Raw genomic sequence first — 16307 nt, 5'->3', positions numbered from 1 at the left:
CATGAGTTCCAGACAGAAGAGGAAGTGCTGAAATACTCAGAGAATGGAGCTCCTCTGCCCCAGGATGGAGTTCTGGCTGAAAGTCGGTGTGAACCACTACCAGGGAGTGGAGACTGTCCCTGAGTGAGACTGATTCTTGTTTCTCCAAACCTATGGCAGCTGAAGACTTGAGCTAAGATGCAGGGCAATAGAGTCTGACCTTTTGTGTGCATTCTTCCCATAATAATTCAGCAAAAATGCAGACTGTTTTTTCTGTTTTATTAAGTATTAATACTTAATAAAAGTATTAAAACTTAGTATTAAAAGCTTAAAACTTTCAAGAGCAAAACTAAAACACTCTCCATGACCTTAAAAGCTAGTTGCTTAAAAAGTAGGCAAAAAATAATAAAAAAAAAAATTAGAGGTCAGGGATAGAAGCATGTACTACAAGAAGAATAGTATAACAGTACTGATGGGAATTGGTACTTGTGAATTGAGAATGGAAACTTCACAGGCGGTATGGTGCATGGTTTGTGCCATCAGAGAACTTTGACAGCTTTTGGGTGGAGATAACCTTTGGGAAGGACAGAAAATGGAGTGAGAGAAAAAGTCATTGCTGACTGTGGAAAGTGTGAAGTAAGAGATGTTAAGGAGTAAGGACAGAGGCACAAAGGAAGTCCCTTTTACTTATGCTATTTGCCAAAAGAAGCGCTGTTAATCAATGAGAAAAAATGAGAACAGCTCTTAAGGAGACATCATGGAACTCCTGGACTTTTAATACTTGCTCAGTGGTGTATGTATATAATCAGTCTGGGAGGAGAGATCCTGGGCCGGTTCAGCAATTTTTTTTCTGGCATGTATCTGTGGTTCCCCTCCAGATCATCAGAGAAACTTCTCCTGAGCATTATCTTGTGTTCAGTGACAGTGCAGAAGATACAGTAGTTCTTTTGGATATTTGTACACCTCAGTGCCTGCTGGAGGTGTACAAGGTGTACAAAGTCTCAGTTGCTGCTACTGAGATAGATATGAAAAGCTCCATGTCATGGTGGCAGAGCTTTTCTTACCCAATATGAAACATTCGCATAAATTTAACCACGAGAAGACTACCCACTTTGCAGGTATCTCAACTTTGGAAGGACCAGGCGCACTTCAATAGCTGGCTGTTTTTTAGGGGTTTGTGGTCACCACGGTTCCTGTAAACCAGAACTGTATTCTCCTCCCTTTCCCCTCTATCTGAAACATGTATGCACTGCCAATTACCATCCATGCCACATCATTCATTTCCTCTATTTTCTTCTTTAACTATCTTGTACTTTCAAAATGTTATTTCTAAAAAGGCTGAATGGTGAACTTTGTCTCGTAGCCAGTAGTAATGCAGAAAAGAATTAACAGGCATGGCAGACTTAAATGAGTTGGATCCAAATCAAATCTGTCAGTACAGCTCACTGGCAATGCAAAAAGATCAGGATATGTGTATTATGATATATCTCCTGTGTGTTGTAATTTTTAGAACAAGGAATATTTAAGGAGGAATATTAATGGTGGCTTCAATATATTTAATTCTGGTGCATTGTCTAGAAACCATGAGACTTCAGTCTGGAGAAGAGGAGGCTCAGAGGTGACCTTATTGCTCTCTACAACTACCTGAAAGGAGGTTGTAGTGAGCTGGGGGTCAGCCTCTTCTCTCTTGTAACTAATGACAGTACAAGGGGGAATGGCCTCAAGTTGCGCCAGGGGAGATTCAGACTGGACATTAGGAAATACTACTTTTCTGAAAGAGTGGTCAGGCACTGGAATGGGCTGCCCAGGGAGGTTGTGGAGTCTCTGTCCCTGGAGGCGTTCAAGAAACGTTTAGATGTTGTGTTTAGAGACATGGTTTAGTTGGGTTATATTGGTGGTAGGTGGATGGTCGGACTGGATGATCTTGTAGGTCTTTTCCAACCTTGCTAATTCTATGATTCTGTGACTCTAACTACATTTTTCAAAAGTTAAAAAAGGAGATATTTTATGAGCTGATGAAGAAAAAACTTCTTTGAGAAATTTATTTGTTGTAACCATAGCTTTTGCAGAATTTTGTTACTTTCAGTTATAACCTTGTTTGGAAGCTGTCAAGAATACAGTTGGTTGATGAAAATCATATGTGGTTGCAGAACTATCGATAGCTCAGTGTGCAGAGTAACCTGCCAGATTCCAATCAGAAACCTAAATTAAGCTTCCAACATCCCAGAAACTTTTAGTGCTCTTTGTTCCTCTCTCTTACTCTCTTTTTATTTTTGAAAGCTTTGCTTCATGTTGTGTCAAAGCAAGTATCAAAACCTGGAGATTTCTACAAAATGAAATTTCTGTTCTCCATTCAGTTTAATGTATAACCAAGCATTATAAATTCCTTTGAGATTTTTTTTCTATGGAATCTAGTAATATTTAGGCCAACTGTAGCCTTAAATAAATGTGCAGAACAATGAGATATGATTTTTCAAGCATTTTATGAGATAATAGAATTTAATCTATACATGTTCCAAATCACAGCTGTGCGTACTTCCAAGCACAACAAAATTCATGGAAAGCAATCATTTTTCTTCTTGGTCACTATCTTACACTTGAATGCTCCTACTTGTGCTAATATTGGCACTGAAAATAAAACAATCAAGATTTTAATTAGATTTTACTGTGGTGAGAATCAACGCCTGAAAAGTCCAATGGTTTTGTGAAGGAAATGGTGATCGGTGTGGAGAGTCTGAATTGACTATGGGCAGGCTTGGAGAGAGACAACAGAACTACAAAAAAAATCTGTGTCTATCCATAATGTTGATATTGGCACAAAAGGAAATAACTGATCAAGTGCAAGAATAGGAAATAGTTTGACCTTATGTCAGTTATTTTTCAGTTTCTGAAAAGGCCTGTGAATAAATCTGCTGCAGAGAGAAAATCCCCAGATATGCCCACAAAATTACTTCTCAGCAGATGATGAGTGGTGAACAATGGCTCTCTAAGTTAGCAAAGACTGCAGCTGAAGGAGGCCATTTTTTAGGCAGGACCAGGGTACATTTTTGGTTTTGGTCTAGGTGAGGAAAATAGGGAGATGATTGGAAGTAAGGAGAGTAACAGCAGAATCTGAATCAGATTTATTAAAGATGTTACATTTGCTCCTGTGATAAATGAATATAGAAGGCACAAGAGAACATGCAGAGGGGCTTGGGCTTTGTTTACTTTTCAGGCTAGAAATAGATCTTTTGATCTATAGAGTTTGTTTGGTGTTGTCCTTGAATTTGGCAATATTATCTCTTGCCAAGAAAGGCACATGTTTTTTTCAGTACTGTTGCCACCTTCTCCATGTCTATCCATAGTGATAGGTTGAAAGGGCTGATTGAGTCAGGCAGAAATATTTCATATGTTCTCTATTTTTTTTGTTTCCAGCTTTAAGTTTGCTTTCCCTTTGGACTGGAAAAGTATTTAAACAGCTTCTGGATTGCCAGATATTAGAATTCCCCCCTAAGTTAATGAGAGGACAGGAACTCATGAGATGAACTGTGGCTCTGCATTTTAGTTGTTGATTTTCTGCAATTTGGGCAGATGAACTAAGATACCTCAAGATAAACAGATTTTTGCTTTGCTTCTTGTATTAACTATTTCAGAATTCTTTTCTTATAAGCAAGAACTTATTATCATTTGGAAATTTTAATTTTAGAATAGATATTTCAACGTCATGCAAAAACAGAGACCTGAATAAGAATGTGTTTACAAAGCAGTTTTTCAGGTATGGTGGAAAGCTGTGGCAACATGAAAATCTAGAATTTTCTTTACAGATAAGAAAAGACCTTAGTACCTTCTGTGATCATCACATCTTTGAGGAAAAAAAGAAAAAATATCTTGAATGTTCTCCAGCTTCCTAAAGGTTCAATCTGAAATAATATCTTCCTTCCACCAAACAGCTACGCTCCCTTTCATATAGTGTTCTCAAAATAATCCAGAAAAGATTTGCTTTTGGTCAATAAAAGATGGACAGTGGTACTTGCAGTGAAATGCATATCCTATCAAACAGAAGCAGGAGAGCTGCAAACAGAGCTTTTTTCTGTACACGGAGGTATTCCCTTGGGCCTAGTTCTTGCAGACATGGTTCTGCATATGTTTAACTTCTGACACATGAATAATTCAGCTGAAGTCAAACTCAGGTGTGATTCCACAACACCCTCTTGGGAAAGTAGTCATTACTGTTGGTAATATTCCACAGAGCTATATATACGCAGGCTATCTGTATCAAGAACAAATGTAGACAGTGTTGCCAGGGAACCCCAGGAGATTTGAGAGCGCATTATAGCAAGAACAGACTGGAAGTGTCTGTCCTCTGCTGCTTATACTACGGAACTACTTAGTATGGTTTATACTCAGCCTTTCAAGTGCTCCCTGCTTACGCTGCAAATCATTCTATGCTGGGTGTATGGCTGCATGGAGTACCACTGAGGTCATTCAGCCTGAGAAAAGACGGCAACTGTTACAACTTCTTTTGGCAAAATATGGATGACTTTATGGTGAAAGTCACTCCTGAGCACCTGGAGTCCAGCGCATCCTTATTTGTTTAGTCTCAGATGTTTGTAAAGATTTGGATGCACCATTGATATGAGCCAGCCGCGTCAATAACATTAACCAGGTGTCCTTCTCCTCTCTGCCACTATACTCAAACAGCCAACCTTGCAGAAGGGCAAGTGCATGGCTATTTCCTCCTTTTGCTTTTTGATCATGTCACTGCTTGTTTTCTTCTTTCTCACAACTACTTACAAATCAAGATTCTTGTGTTTGCCTTCAGGGTGTTTCTTGGTTTAAGTCTCTAACTGTCAGGGCAGCTTTCAGTGGTATTTAAGAAGATGGCCACAGTGCTCAGATTACTACTGCACACTGCCTACTCTTTGCACCCTATCTTCTTGTCATGATATCACCTCTCCCTGATTTGCCTATTTTCATTCACCTTGTCTTCAATAGCCTTTATGCTAACTTGTGGGTTGTGCTTTCTGGCTGAGCCAAAAGACCAGGATACCAACTCTTCCATGTTTCTCCTTTGCTGTGTACAAGACTTTAGTCAAGAGATACTATAAAATGTAACTGTATACACAATGTTTTGTAAACATAGCTTATGTGTATGCTGGCAGCTTCTTTCTGCTGTGTGATTAGTTCCCTGTGGAGAGGTGTGCTTTCCTTTGCATGAGGATTCTTTAGATAATACAATTCTTATTATTTGTTTGTTAAAGAATATGAATTCACACAGCTTTGGTCTCTTACCTTTGAATATTGTAGATACAGTCTTCTTAAAGCAAAGAGAAAAACAACTGATATGGGTCAGGAAAACAGAACATATCCAGTTTTGGAAGCTAATTTAAGAGCAGGAGGTGAAAGTGAGCTGAACTAAGGGTGCCTTAATACATATTACTGCTCTGCCCATCAAGGCTTTGAGCTTTGATTCCTCTGTGCTAATTTTCACCTTCTGTAATGTGACAGTACTCTTTTGTGGTGGTGTAGGAATTAATTAATTAGCTAGTGTTTATGAAATTAGTTTCTAAGTGCTAATGAGGAATATCACAATTTTCTTAAATATAACTAAGAAGTTTTATACCGCATTTTGACTCAATTTCAGTGAAAACTATGATTTTCTACATCAGTCTGGCTACTCAGTGAACAAGAAGTAGGTGTGCAAATGAATTTATTGAAAACTGTTAGAAGGGCATATTCATGGAAGCAGCTGGTACAAAAACTGGTCAGGTGTTTTCAATTCAAGAATGAAAACAGGTCTGATCAGTGAAAGTAGAGACCACGTTCACTTTTAATAGGGGTAACCTGCCTTAGGCAGCTTGTTAATTCTGTTTTACCTGTGCTGTTTAGATGGAGAAAGGAAGGGTAGACAGGAGGACAGAAAGAGATGGTGTTATGTATTTCTTTCAACAGGTTTGCTGTTTCAGCCTTTTCCCAAAAAGAAGAGGCACTTTTATTGTATTTAAATGAATATCTTAACTAAGTTAAAATCAGAACTGTCTTGTAAATGTTTTCTATATTTTTATTTTATTTAAATGAATATCTTAACTAAGTTAAAATCAGAACTGTTTTGTAAATCTTTTCTATATTTTCCTGTGGTAAGATACAAGAGGAAAGTTAAACAGAAAAATGTGGAGATCTAGCAAATAAGAGGCATGTCTCTCATCTCTCTCTCTCTCTCTTTTTTTTTTTTTTTTTTTTTCAGAAACTTCAGTAGCAGACTCCCTTGATAGGCAGTAAGCTGTAATACCAGATATGTCCTTGTACCCTGAAGAGTTTGGGTAAGCGTAATAGTATGATTAAATGATATTAGATACAAGCCACTTTTTCTCCAAGGTTAGTTCTTTCATATAGTGCTACAGAAATAAGGCTTGAGAGAGTTTTTATGAGTGTTGGAACTCAATTCACATGTGCAGTTTTGCCCAAACTTTGTCACTGAAATTTCTAATGTATGAAGGGTTGACAGTGAGTGTGTTTGTGAAACATGGTACGAAGGAATGTGAAGGGAACAAAGAATATGCATGTGTGCATGCAAAGTATTGTTCCGATGTCCTTAGCAGCCGTGTATCTCAAAACTGCAGAGATTTCCAGCACCTCATTGACAGAGAGAAGCGTGGTTATCCGCACTTTAAGGATTGGATGTATGTCACAGAGCGTCCATGCAACTTCCTAACTGCATGTAGCCTTTCCCTGTGGAAGTCAAAATTAAACTCACAGGTTCCAGTTCAACACTGGCCCGGTTTTCCACTGCATTGGAGATGGAGACACTGGGACTTTTCCCAATCCAGAAAGAAGTTTCTTCCCTAGTCTAGAAGTAGTGCCGGTTAGTTTTTATCACATGAGCAACAAATAAATGAGTTCAGTGTGGGACAGAACCTTGGCTGTCATATGTTGTCCTGACTCCACTGAAGTCATATGAAACTATGAAAATTGTCAGCAGCAATGGATCTGCTGTGTTTTGTCTGCTCTGTTCATTGCAAATAATCACTCTTTCTATGATGATGATGATGATGATGAATGATTTCTTAGAAAAATTCTGTTCATTAAATCTTTGACCTCTTAGCTTTCTCCATATATTGAGCACTGTGGCCTTCCCTGCAATTCTTTGACTCTGTACAGCACTGTAACTTAATCTTTCTTTTCTGTTTATCTTCCTTCTCTTGAGCAGTGTCTCCACCAGACTACCTGACTGTGCTTCCAGAAATATGATGTTAGTTCCTGGTCTTGCTGCAATCCTCCTTCAGCCAATACTTCATAATTGCTAGTTTCAGGAGGATATAGATTTACAGCTGTTGGCTTGCTTAATTTTTCAGTAGCTCCCGTACTACAGTGATGCATCATGAATAATCCTATAAAGAATTTATCTACTTATATTTGTATGCATTTGTGTATTTATACACATAGAAACTTTTTGTCTCTTTCACACTTGTGTCATGATCTGGGTACATGAAAATAAAAATAAGTAATGGTAAACTGTAATAGTTTAGGACTTGGCAGGCTGAGGGGTGCTATCTTTTTGTGCAATCCCATGAAAACATGATGAAGTGCCTAGACACAAAAAAGACAGTGTTCCAGAGCTAAGTTACATGGGGACATGCTATTGTTGCAGTGGTGTTGGCCTTTGTAGATGAGGGCTCCTTTTGTGTTAGATGCTGAACAAACACTGGATTCAGTACTGAAGAGATAAGTATAAGTGATGAGAAATGATGAATTCCTTAGTGAAGCTCCAGAGATGAGAGAGGAATAGGAGGAGGAGTTATGGTAAAAGCTTTCCTATACCTGTGACTTTAAAAAAGCGGGAGGGGGGAGGGGGGTGTAGGAGGGAGAGGGGAAGAATTGGTAGTTTATCTGAAGTAATCTTCTATTTTTACACGTGGGAAACTTAGATAAATGGATACAGAGGCCAAAAAAACAACCAACAGCAATGAAAAACCCATAGTAAAACACAAATTAATGTCTGTTAAAGATAGAATTAGACCTTAACCTCTTAGCTCCACATTTCCTGCAGTAACTAGATCACACTGTATCCTTCAGCGCCGATCACTGACTGTTCTGGTTTTCCCTTTTCTGACCACTTCTTCAAAATTGTTCATCACCATAGATTATCTTGAGTCAGTAGAATTAATATAGTCTACATATGGGGTTATCTCTCCCTTAAAAGTCTGCTGTTCCTTTTTCCTAGACAAAGAGAAAGACCTCTTGTAAATCTGATAGTTATATGCTTTTCCATATTTGTGGTAGAATGAAATCTCTTAGCCTGCATGATCAATGTCTGCCTCACTTGCCCTTCGTAGAAGTCTGAGATTCAAAGAAAAGCTACAGATTCTGCACAGTACAAGAAAACAGACATTGCCTGTGTACGGCAATCACTCCAAATATTTTTATGGTGTTCTGAGGCTTTGCTCTTTTAGAGCAGATGGTGCCAGCTGCAGGTTGTTTCACCATAACTGTTCTCTTTTTATTAAAATCTTTTCATTTTATCCTTACTGCCTCAGACGCTTTTGCCAAAAAGGTTTGTTATCTTTTTATTTTTCACAATGGGACTTTAAATGGTGTTGACAGGTATTGTAGCTGGCATAACCTGCAGGTGCTGGGAAGCTGAGTAGAATACTTCAGCTCTTTCTCATTCTTTAATCTTGGCTTACAATCATACTGACTTATTAAAATCAAAACAAAATGGAAAAATAAAACAACCCACCCAAATATTTTAGCTTTTTTTTTTTTTTTTTTTAAATCACAAACGTGCTTCTGTGCCAAGAAGACACCTAGCTGGTTTCTTAATGCTGTTATCTAATATAGCCAGGCTTCCAGATTATTTATTTTTCAAAAGCTATGGCAGACTTTTGAGCTCTGAACATAGTGCATCTCTCCACAAAAAAAGAAAAATGTAGAAAGGCTTCTATAATCACCTCATCCTGAGATTGCAGTGTGCTGACAGAGAGGGCACAGCTGTGTTATCCAGATGAAGGTTTGGAATCTTCTTGGGCTGTTATAACTTCAGCTTTTCATCAGTATTCTCCATCTTTATTTTCCTCATATTTCCAGTGTGTTTTCAGGCTTCTGTCTAGTGTTCATCAGATTTTGCTTTGTTTATGACCTAAAACACTTGGAGACGAACTCCTGAACTTGTCGTTTCCAAACCCTAGGATTATGGCAACGTTGCAAGAAGTCAGGAGCCAACTGAAAATTCTGTTGCAGATGTAAAATTCAGAGCTACAAGTATATCATGTGTCCAAAGAGGTGTTTCCAGTGAGAAAGCTTGGAAGCTGCAATCCTACCCCATTAAGAAATGAAGCTGTGGCTCTTGGTTGCTGTTATTATTGGCAAAATAGTGTCAATAGACTGAATGCTGAAGAGTATGTGGCACGCATAAGGTTCTTGTGTGATTTTGGAAGAGAAAGTTTTAGTTGTGACCCACCAGAATAAAAGACATATCAAAGCTGTACTGAGTGGCCTCTGTGACAAAATGAGACTGAAACAACTGCACTTTAGTGTTATGATCATGCAAGAATGCATCAGAGGTTGGCTGTAGATTTCTCACTGGTTGTTCCTAGTGAACTCTGGACATACTTCATATTTAGAATTGCCCTAGAGGCATACCTGTTCACCCTGGCAGCCTCTGACTCTACAGATTTACCTCTTTTGATAACATTGCTCCAAAAAAGAATGCCCCTACCAATATTCTGATGTTGTCCTCTATAAAAGTATTTCAGATTTCTTATCTGTTCAAACTCAGATTGAGAGCAGGCTTTTTGATATCTAGCTGCGTTATGGGATTATCCCGGAATACAGAATGCTCCTTAAGTGCTGTCACATAGTGCAATTATCAACTATCTATGCAAGTAGTATGTTTCTATAATCTCAATTATAAATTAAGACCTTGGGATATAATATTCCTTGTAGACTTTTGTTACTTTTTTGTTTCATACTGTGGGAATATTTTCTTTATTTCTCAGTGAAATTTAGCCTGACCAGAATCAGATGTGTATTGACTCTGAACCATTTCATTGTAACATTACAATGTATTTTTTTTCATTATGTCATCCTAGGTAATACATTATTTCATCTCAAAAGCTAAGCAAGGTTGAGTCTATGTGGTATCTGGATGAATGCCTTCCAGGAAAAGGTATTGCAGAGGAAATAGCGTTGGTGATTCATGACAGAATTACGACTCTTCAGATTTAAAGTACTTCAGAAATAATAAATCTTTTAGATTGTGAAGAGGTGAAAAAGCTGAGTCATTCTCTTCAGTATGAACTATATGGCTTTTTTTGTTTGATTTTGTGAGAGTGTTTTTTTTCTTTTGTGGGAAACCTCTCTTGTATGAATCATGCTATGCTGTTCTACACCTACCACTTAGCAGCCTTAATCTGCCTGAGCCTCTCTCAGGTGTTTGTAGTGTAGGATGTATTTGGTCACATATTCCTTGGCTGCCATCCTTGCTGCAAATGTGTCAATATATTACACCTCCTTCATGGCATGGAGGAAGCATGAAATAATATGTGTAACTAACTCACTGCTTAAGTGAGATGAGTAACAAAGGCAGATGGCTTTTTAATATGAATCGCTTGTATTGGAGAAAAGGTTTCTGACAAAAAAAATATATATTCACCACTGAGAAAATTACTTGATAATTCTTAGAAGGAGTGGAGAATATGGATCAACATGGATGGGGTGCTCAGGGAATGATATTCTAAATCTAAAATGGAATCAACTTTGCACTGTTTGTTTTCCATTAAGATCACTGTTTCTCATCAGCTTTCATATTTGTGCCAAACAGGAGACGCAAAGATGAAAGGCTTACCTTCAGTCACAAAGTGAGCCAATGTGATTAGTGCACGTTATTTTCCTAGTTTCCTGATTTTGCTCTATTTTTGAAAAAAGAGAATCATAGAATCATAGAATTGCTCAGGTTGGAAAAAACCTTCAAGATCATGAAGTCCAACTGCAACCTAACCTTACTACTCTAACAACCCACCACTAAATCATGTCCCTGAGCCCCACGTCCAAATGGTTTTTAAACACATTCAGGGATGGTGGCTCAACCACCTCCCTGGGGAGCCTGTTCCAGTGTTTAACAACCCTTTCTGTAAAGAAGTTTTTCCTGATATCCAACCTAAACAAGTTCCTGGCGCAACTTGAGGCCATTTCCCCTTGTCCTGTCACCAGTAAGTACAAATTGTTGGTATTTTTTCCCTCTTCTGAGGTTTGCTTTTCTGAATTAAAAAATAAGTTTAACAAGTACTTATCCCGTTATGTAAGTAAGATGCATCTACACCAACATGGACCCTCTCCTCAAAGCAGGCTTTGCAAGGCCTACCACAGTTGTCAAAACTTTCTTGTGATCTCTTTATGCCAGAGAAACAATACAGATTGGGCCAAATTGAGACTGATCTCAGATGTAATTTAACTGAATTTGGATTATAGACTTGCTTGGTCTAATGCATCTTGTTTGCCCAGAGGGTAAAGCAGAGGGGGGTGATGTGCCAGATGGTTGTGCTGCCATTCAGAGGGACATCAGGCTGGAGAAATGTGCCTGTAGGAATCTCATAATGTTCAACAGTGCCAAATGCCAGGTCCTTCAACAGGGGAGAAATAATCCTGGGCACTAGTGTGTGCTGGGGGCTGAGCATCTGGAATGCAGCTTAGAAGAAAGGGGCCCAGGGCTCCTGATGGACACAAAACTGAACAGGAGTCAGCAGTGTTCCTCTTCAGCAAAGAAACCTGACAACCTCATGGTCTGTATGAGCAATAACGTTACCAGCAACCCAAGGAAAGTGATCTTTCCTTCTGCTCAGCATAGCTGAGATCCTCCCAGTAGTGGTGTACTCAGTGCTGGGCTTCTTGGTACAAGAGAGTCATGGACCTACTGGAGCTAGTCCAGTGAGGGAGCATGAAGTTGATTAAGGGACTGAAGCATCTCGTATAAGAAGCAGACAAGAGAGCTATAACTGTTCAGCCTGCAGAGTAGTCTCAGAGGGGATCATATCCATGTATATAAATACCTGTAACTGGGTAAGCATAGAAGATGAGGTCAGACTCTTATCAGTATTGCTCAGTAATGAGACAAGAAAAAACTGAAACACCAAAAAGTACTCTTTAGCAGAAGTAAAGGCCCTTTTTACAGTGAAGGTTGTCAAATGGCCAAACATGAGTGGATAATGCCCTGATCTATCTGGCCCTGATTTGAACAGGGTGACTGGACTAAAGAACTTGTAAAGGTTCTCTTTTAAACTCCGTCATCCTTTGATTCTTTATAGCTGTCTGTAGGTAACAGAACTGTATAAACACAATGGTGAAAACTAACTGCTGTACCTTGCATTCCTTGGAAAAAAAATAAGGTCAGTGGAGCAACCTTTTGAGAAGAAAATATAGAGGTTGAAACCTTCTGAAATCTAGAAGTTGTTCATTTTTCAAATCCTCTGCCTGAGAGAAGTGCCAGAAGTCACATACCTTGTAACTTCTACCAGTTGAGACAATCCCTTCAAGAATAATTGTAGAGATCAAGCCTATTTTGGCATGAAGTTGGACTGCACAGGTCTTGGCCTGTGCAGGCAAATATCTGTGATTCAGATATTGCAACACAAAGGGACATGCATTACAAAGGCAGTAAGTGTTCTTTGGAAGTAAGGGTATAAGACAGTGACTCAAAATTGCAGTTTAAAATTACTAGCAAAAAAAGAAAAGTCATCAAGAGGAGGTGCCTCCCTTTTTACCTTTGTTACGTGGATCAGTTTGGGCTGGTCCTTATGTTGTGTATCATTTGAGAGATTTATCTGAGAACTACCTGGGGGCGGGGGTATGCTGCTGAGCATCAGTCAGCTGGTAGCAAGAAATTGTGTTTTGCATCACTCCTCCCTGCATCTCTCTGGCTGTGTGTGTTTGTTCTTTTCTTTCTTTCTTTCTTATTAATCTGTTGTTATTTCAACCCATGAGTTTTCTAACATCTGCCCTTCCAATTCTCTTTCCCCTCATTCAGCTTGGGGTGGGAGAGGGAGGGAGTAGCTGTATGGGGCTTAGCTGCTGACCATGGCAGTGGTTAAACCATAACATTGAGGCATAGGAAAGCAAAATGTATGAAGCTAGGTTTTCTAATCAAACTGTGCTCTTCTAGGAGCCTTATTGTTTTTTTTTTTTTCCTTTTTTGGTGTTTTGACCCATAGAACCTGAAGTTGGAGATTTGTAGGTTTTATTGCTATTCAGACCTTCAAATATACTTAAAAATTTTAAAGAATGTTGGGGCAGCAATCAATCCCTTTTCAATACACCATGTGAACTCATATAGCAACTGCAGCGAAAAAGGCATGGGCCCCAGATTTTATCAGGGAAGGTGTATTTCTGCTTGTCTACAGAAATAAATTATTAGTTTTTTACAAAACTTGTCTTCATTAATATTTATTTAGTTGCTGTTCAGCTGCTTGACTCAGTTCACTCTAATTAATTAATGTGATAAGATACAATACCCTAGTAGTCTCTGCTTACTTATTAGTACAAATGAATGGAAACAATTTTGAGCACCTGTTCTTTGTAATCTGTGTAAATGCTAGTGAATTGTCTCTTAGAAATAACAGCGACAATGACATCTTTTTATTCCTTGTTGCTGGTTGATAGAAGCTCATTATTATGAGCTATGAGTTATCACATTGCATAGAATGCTTTGGAAAATGCAGTCTCTCTGACTGTAAACTATGCTTGACCTTTGTACATCTAGAAGATACAGCTTTAATTTGCTTGCAATCCCAATGTGTCCATCTAAATTCATGTCCTGAAATGTTCTAATACGGAAGTGGCTCAAAAATTAATATATTAAATACCACTAAGGTCTAAAGAACCAAGGAGCAAAAAGTACAAGAACATCTCTCATTTTACCCTTTTCTGTGTCCTGTTTTTCTTAAAAAAGAAATTCGGCTTGTTCAAAATCTGTATTCCAGAGCTTCAGCTAAAAATACTGGGCTAATGCTCAAGCCCAGAGTCCTGCCATTTTCCATGAGTTGAAACTGACAGAAATAACATCCTGAATAGCAGATCCTTCTTTAGTCTGTGATCGTGTGAAAACTGCTCCTAATTGTACGTAAGCAAACTACTCATAGAATGGTTTGTGTTGGGACCTTAGAAGTGGTTTAGTTCCAATCCTCTTGTAAAGGACAGAAGCATCTCCCACTAGATCAAGTTGCCTTGGGAGGGGGCCTACAAGCATCTTACGGGGAGAGAGAGGCTGAAAATTTGTATATCAGGTTTTTTGGCCTTTGGCAGTGAGAAGAGGCTGAATTGAATTTTTGCTTGCTTGTTGCATGCAGCCCTGAGATTTTGGCTGGTATGACAGGAAGAATAGCAACTGCAGCTGGTGTGCAGCCGTCACTCTAAAGGAGTAGATCCTACCAGATGTGAGTGAAGAGTGAAGAAACTAAATAAATTGAGACTATGAAAGTCAGTTGGTGCAGTGTGCTGTGTGTACTGCCCTTTTACTGATGATCTCAAGGGAACAAATAAAGAGGACTCTGATAGGAAGTACAGCATTTGTGTTGATAGGTGGCAGGAGTGCTAAGAACAAGTCCTCTTCCTGGAAGTATAAAGGTGTGGTTTTGCACACACACATAAGGTATCCTCATTTTATAGCTTATAGCTATATGTATATCTATATATATCTATATGTATATAGCTATAGATCTGAGTATCACAGCTGACTTGTGGAATGGAACAACTCTAATAAAACAAAGACTTTCTGGCAAAGCACAGAAAACTTGCTAAGGGATTGCTACTAATGAAGTCAGTGGGATTTTTTCCATTGTTTGTTGAAAGGCTGAAAACACCAGAATAAAGAACAAGAGGAAAAAAAACACACAAAAAAGCAAAAAATAAAACAAAAAAACACCCCCCAAAACAACTCAACCGAAAACTTGAACATACAATTATACAATTGCAGGACTTGTTCTTACAGCTTTTACTCATACAAGTAGCTTCACTGATTTCCAAAGCTTACTCCATGTGGTTAAACATTGTTTTTCCCAAAGCTTAGGTTGCAGTGCTGGTTTCTTAATCGTTTTCAAACATAAAAGTCTTTGGAAACAGACCTTTTTCCTGTTGAGGTAATGAATAACACTTCTTACTTATTTCAAGGGTCCTTTAATCTTTCCAAGGTCTTTTTAATTAAAATGAATTATTTAGTATTTGTACAGCACGTTGAAAATACACAGAGCTATGTAAGTGCTAAATGTTGTTATTATTCACCTCCTTATTATCTTTTACGTTTCCCATAAAACTAGTTATGACGTAGTAGTTAAGCTCTTCAGTTCTCAAGGAAAATAAACATTAGAAAATGCTATGACTTTTTTTATTAAGGCACAGTAAACTAATGTTGCTACTTTTTGCAGCGGTGCTGATATTCTATGAGCACCAACTGAACCAAAACAGAGACAGGCTGTAACTTCACTTCTTTAAGAAACTGTACACTTAACGAGTTGCCATGCTAACTGGATTGTGATCCTGACATGGCACATGTCATGGGCAAATAAAAACAGTCTGTTCTCTTTACACTCACTAGCATTGAACACTACACTTGTAAACTGATATGTCCTTGGAAAATGATTACTGCATACCTAACCCATAGTGGTGTCGGTTACAGCAAGTGGTATAAGAAAGTGGAAAGTCAAAAGTGGAAAATCTTTCTTGCAAGGCATTTGTGTTATCCCTGTGCATGTGTTTCAAGGATGAGCACTTCACTGAATGCTGTTACAGTAAACTGAATTCTGTACAAATGCAAGATGCCGGTCATTTGAAAATCAGTGCTTTTGAAGTTTCTATGCTCGCCTGACTATTCTTGTTTAGAATCAGATATGTGTGTACTTCAGCACTTTGGAAGAGATTTTGAGGTGGTTTTAGGAAAATTATCTGATTTTGTTGAGAGCAGATACAATTTTAACTCATACCTTACATGGTGTACTGGGCAGTAGAATATTTTAGCTCTTAGAAATTTTAAAATAAATGTATTATGATAGATTGGATATAGCCTATTTTTTATTTCTTAAATTAATAGTGTTAATCTTACCTGTAGACAGGGAAGATGAGGGCTCTTTCTTCACTTGTAATAAGACTTCATAAAGAGAGTCACACAAAATCCTGACAATTTTCCTGGTATTTTGGGCATAAGGGAATAATAAGTGGCTACTGCATAGATAACTCAGAGGAAATAGCTCAAGATACTCCTATAATCAAACCTTATGTGTGAATGGCATTAATTTGTGTATTGGATATGTTATTCTAACTGTTAGTAATATCTGACACTTAAACAAGACCTTTATTATGAAGATATA

The 16307-nt window shown here is 38.3% G+C and overlaps 1 long non-coding RNA gene across 1 annotated transcript; it reads left to right on the top strand.

Moving 5' to 3' along the window:
• Positions 5824-9544, top strand: LOC110402170. The gene is made up of 3 exons (XR_002440954.1): positions 5824-5910; positions 6203-6278; positions 9144-9544. It is a non-coding gene; the product is annotated as an uncharacterized LOC110402170 (long non-coding RNA).

Source organism: Numida meleagris, chromosome 6 (genome assembly GCF_002078875.1).
Source record: "Numida meleagris isolate 19003 breed g44 Domestic line chromosome 6, NumMel1.0, whole genome shotgun sequence".
Taxonomy (NCBI): domain Eukaryota; kingdom Metazoa; phylum Chordata; class Aves; order Galliformes; family Numididae; genus Numida; species Numida meleagris.
Note: the sequence above shows the minus strand (reverse complement) of the source record. Positions and strands in the feature narration are given on the sequence as shown.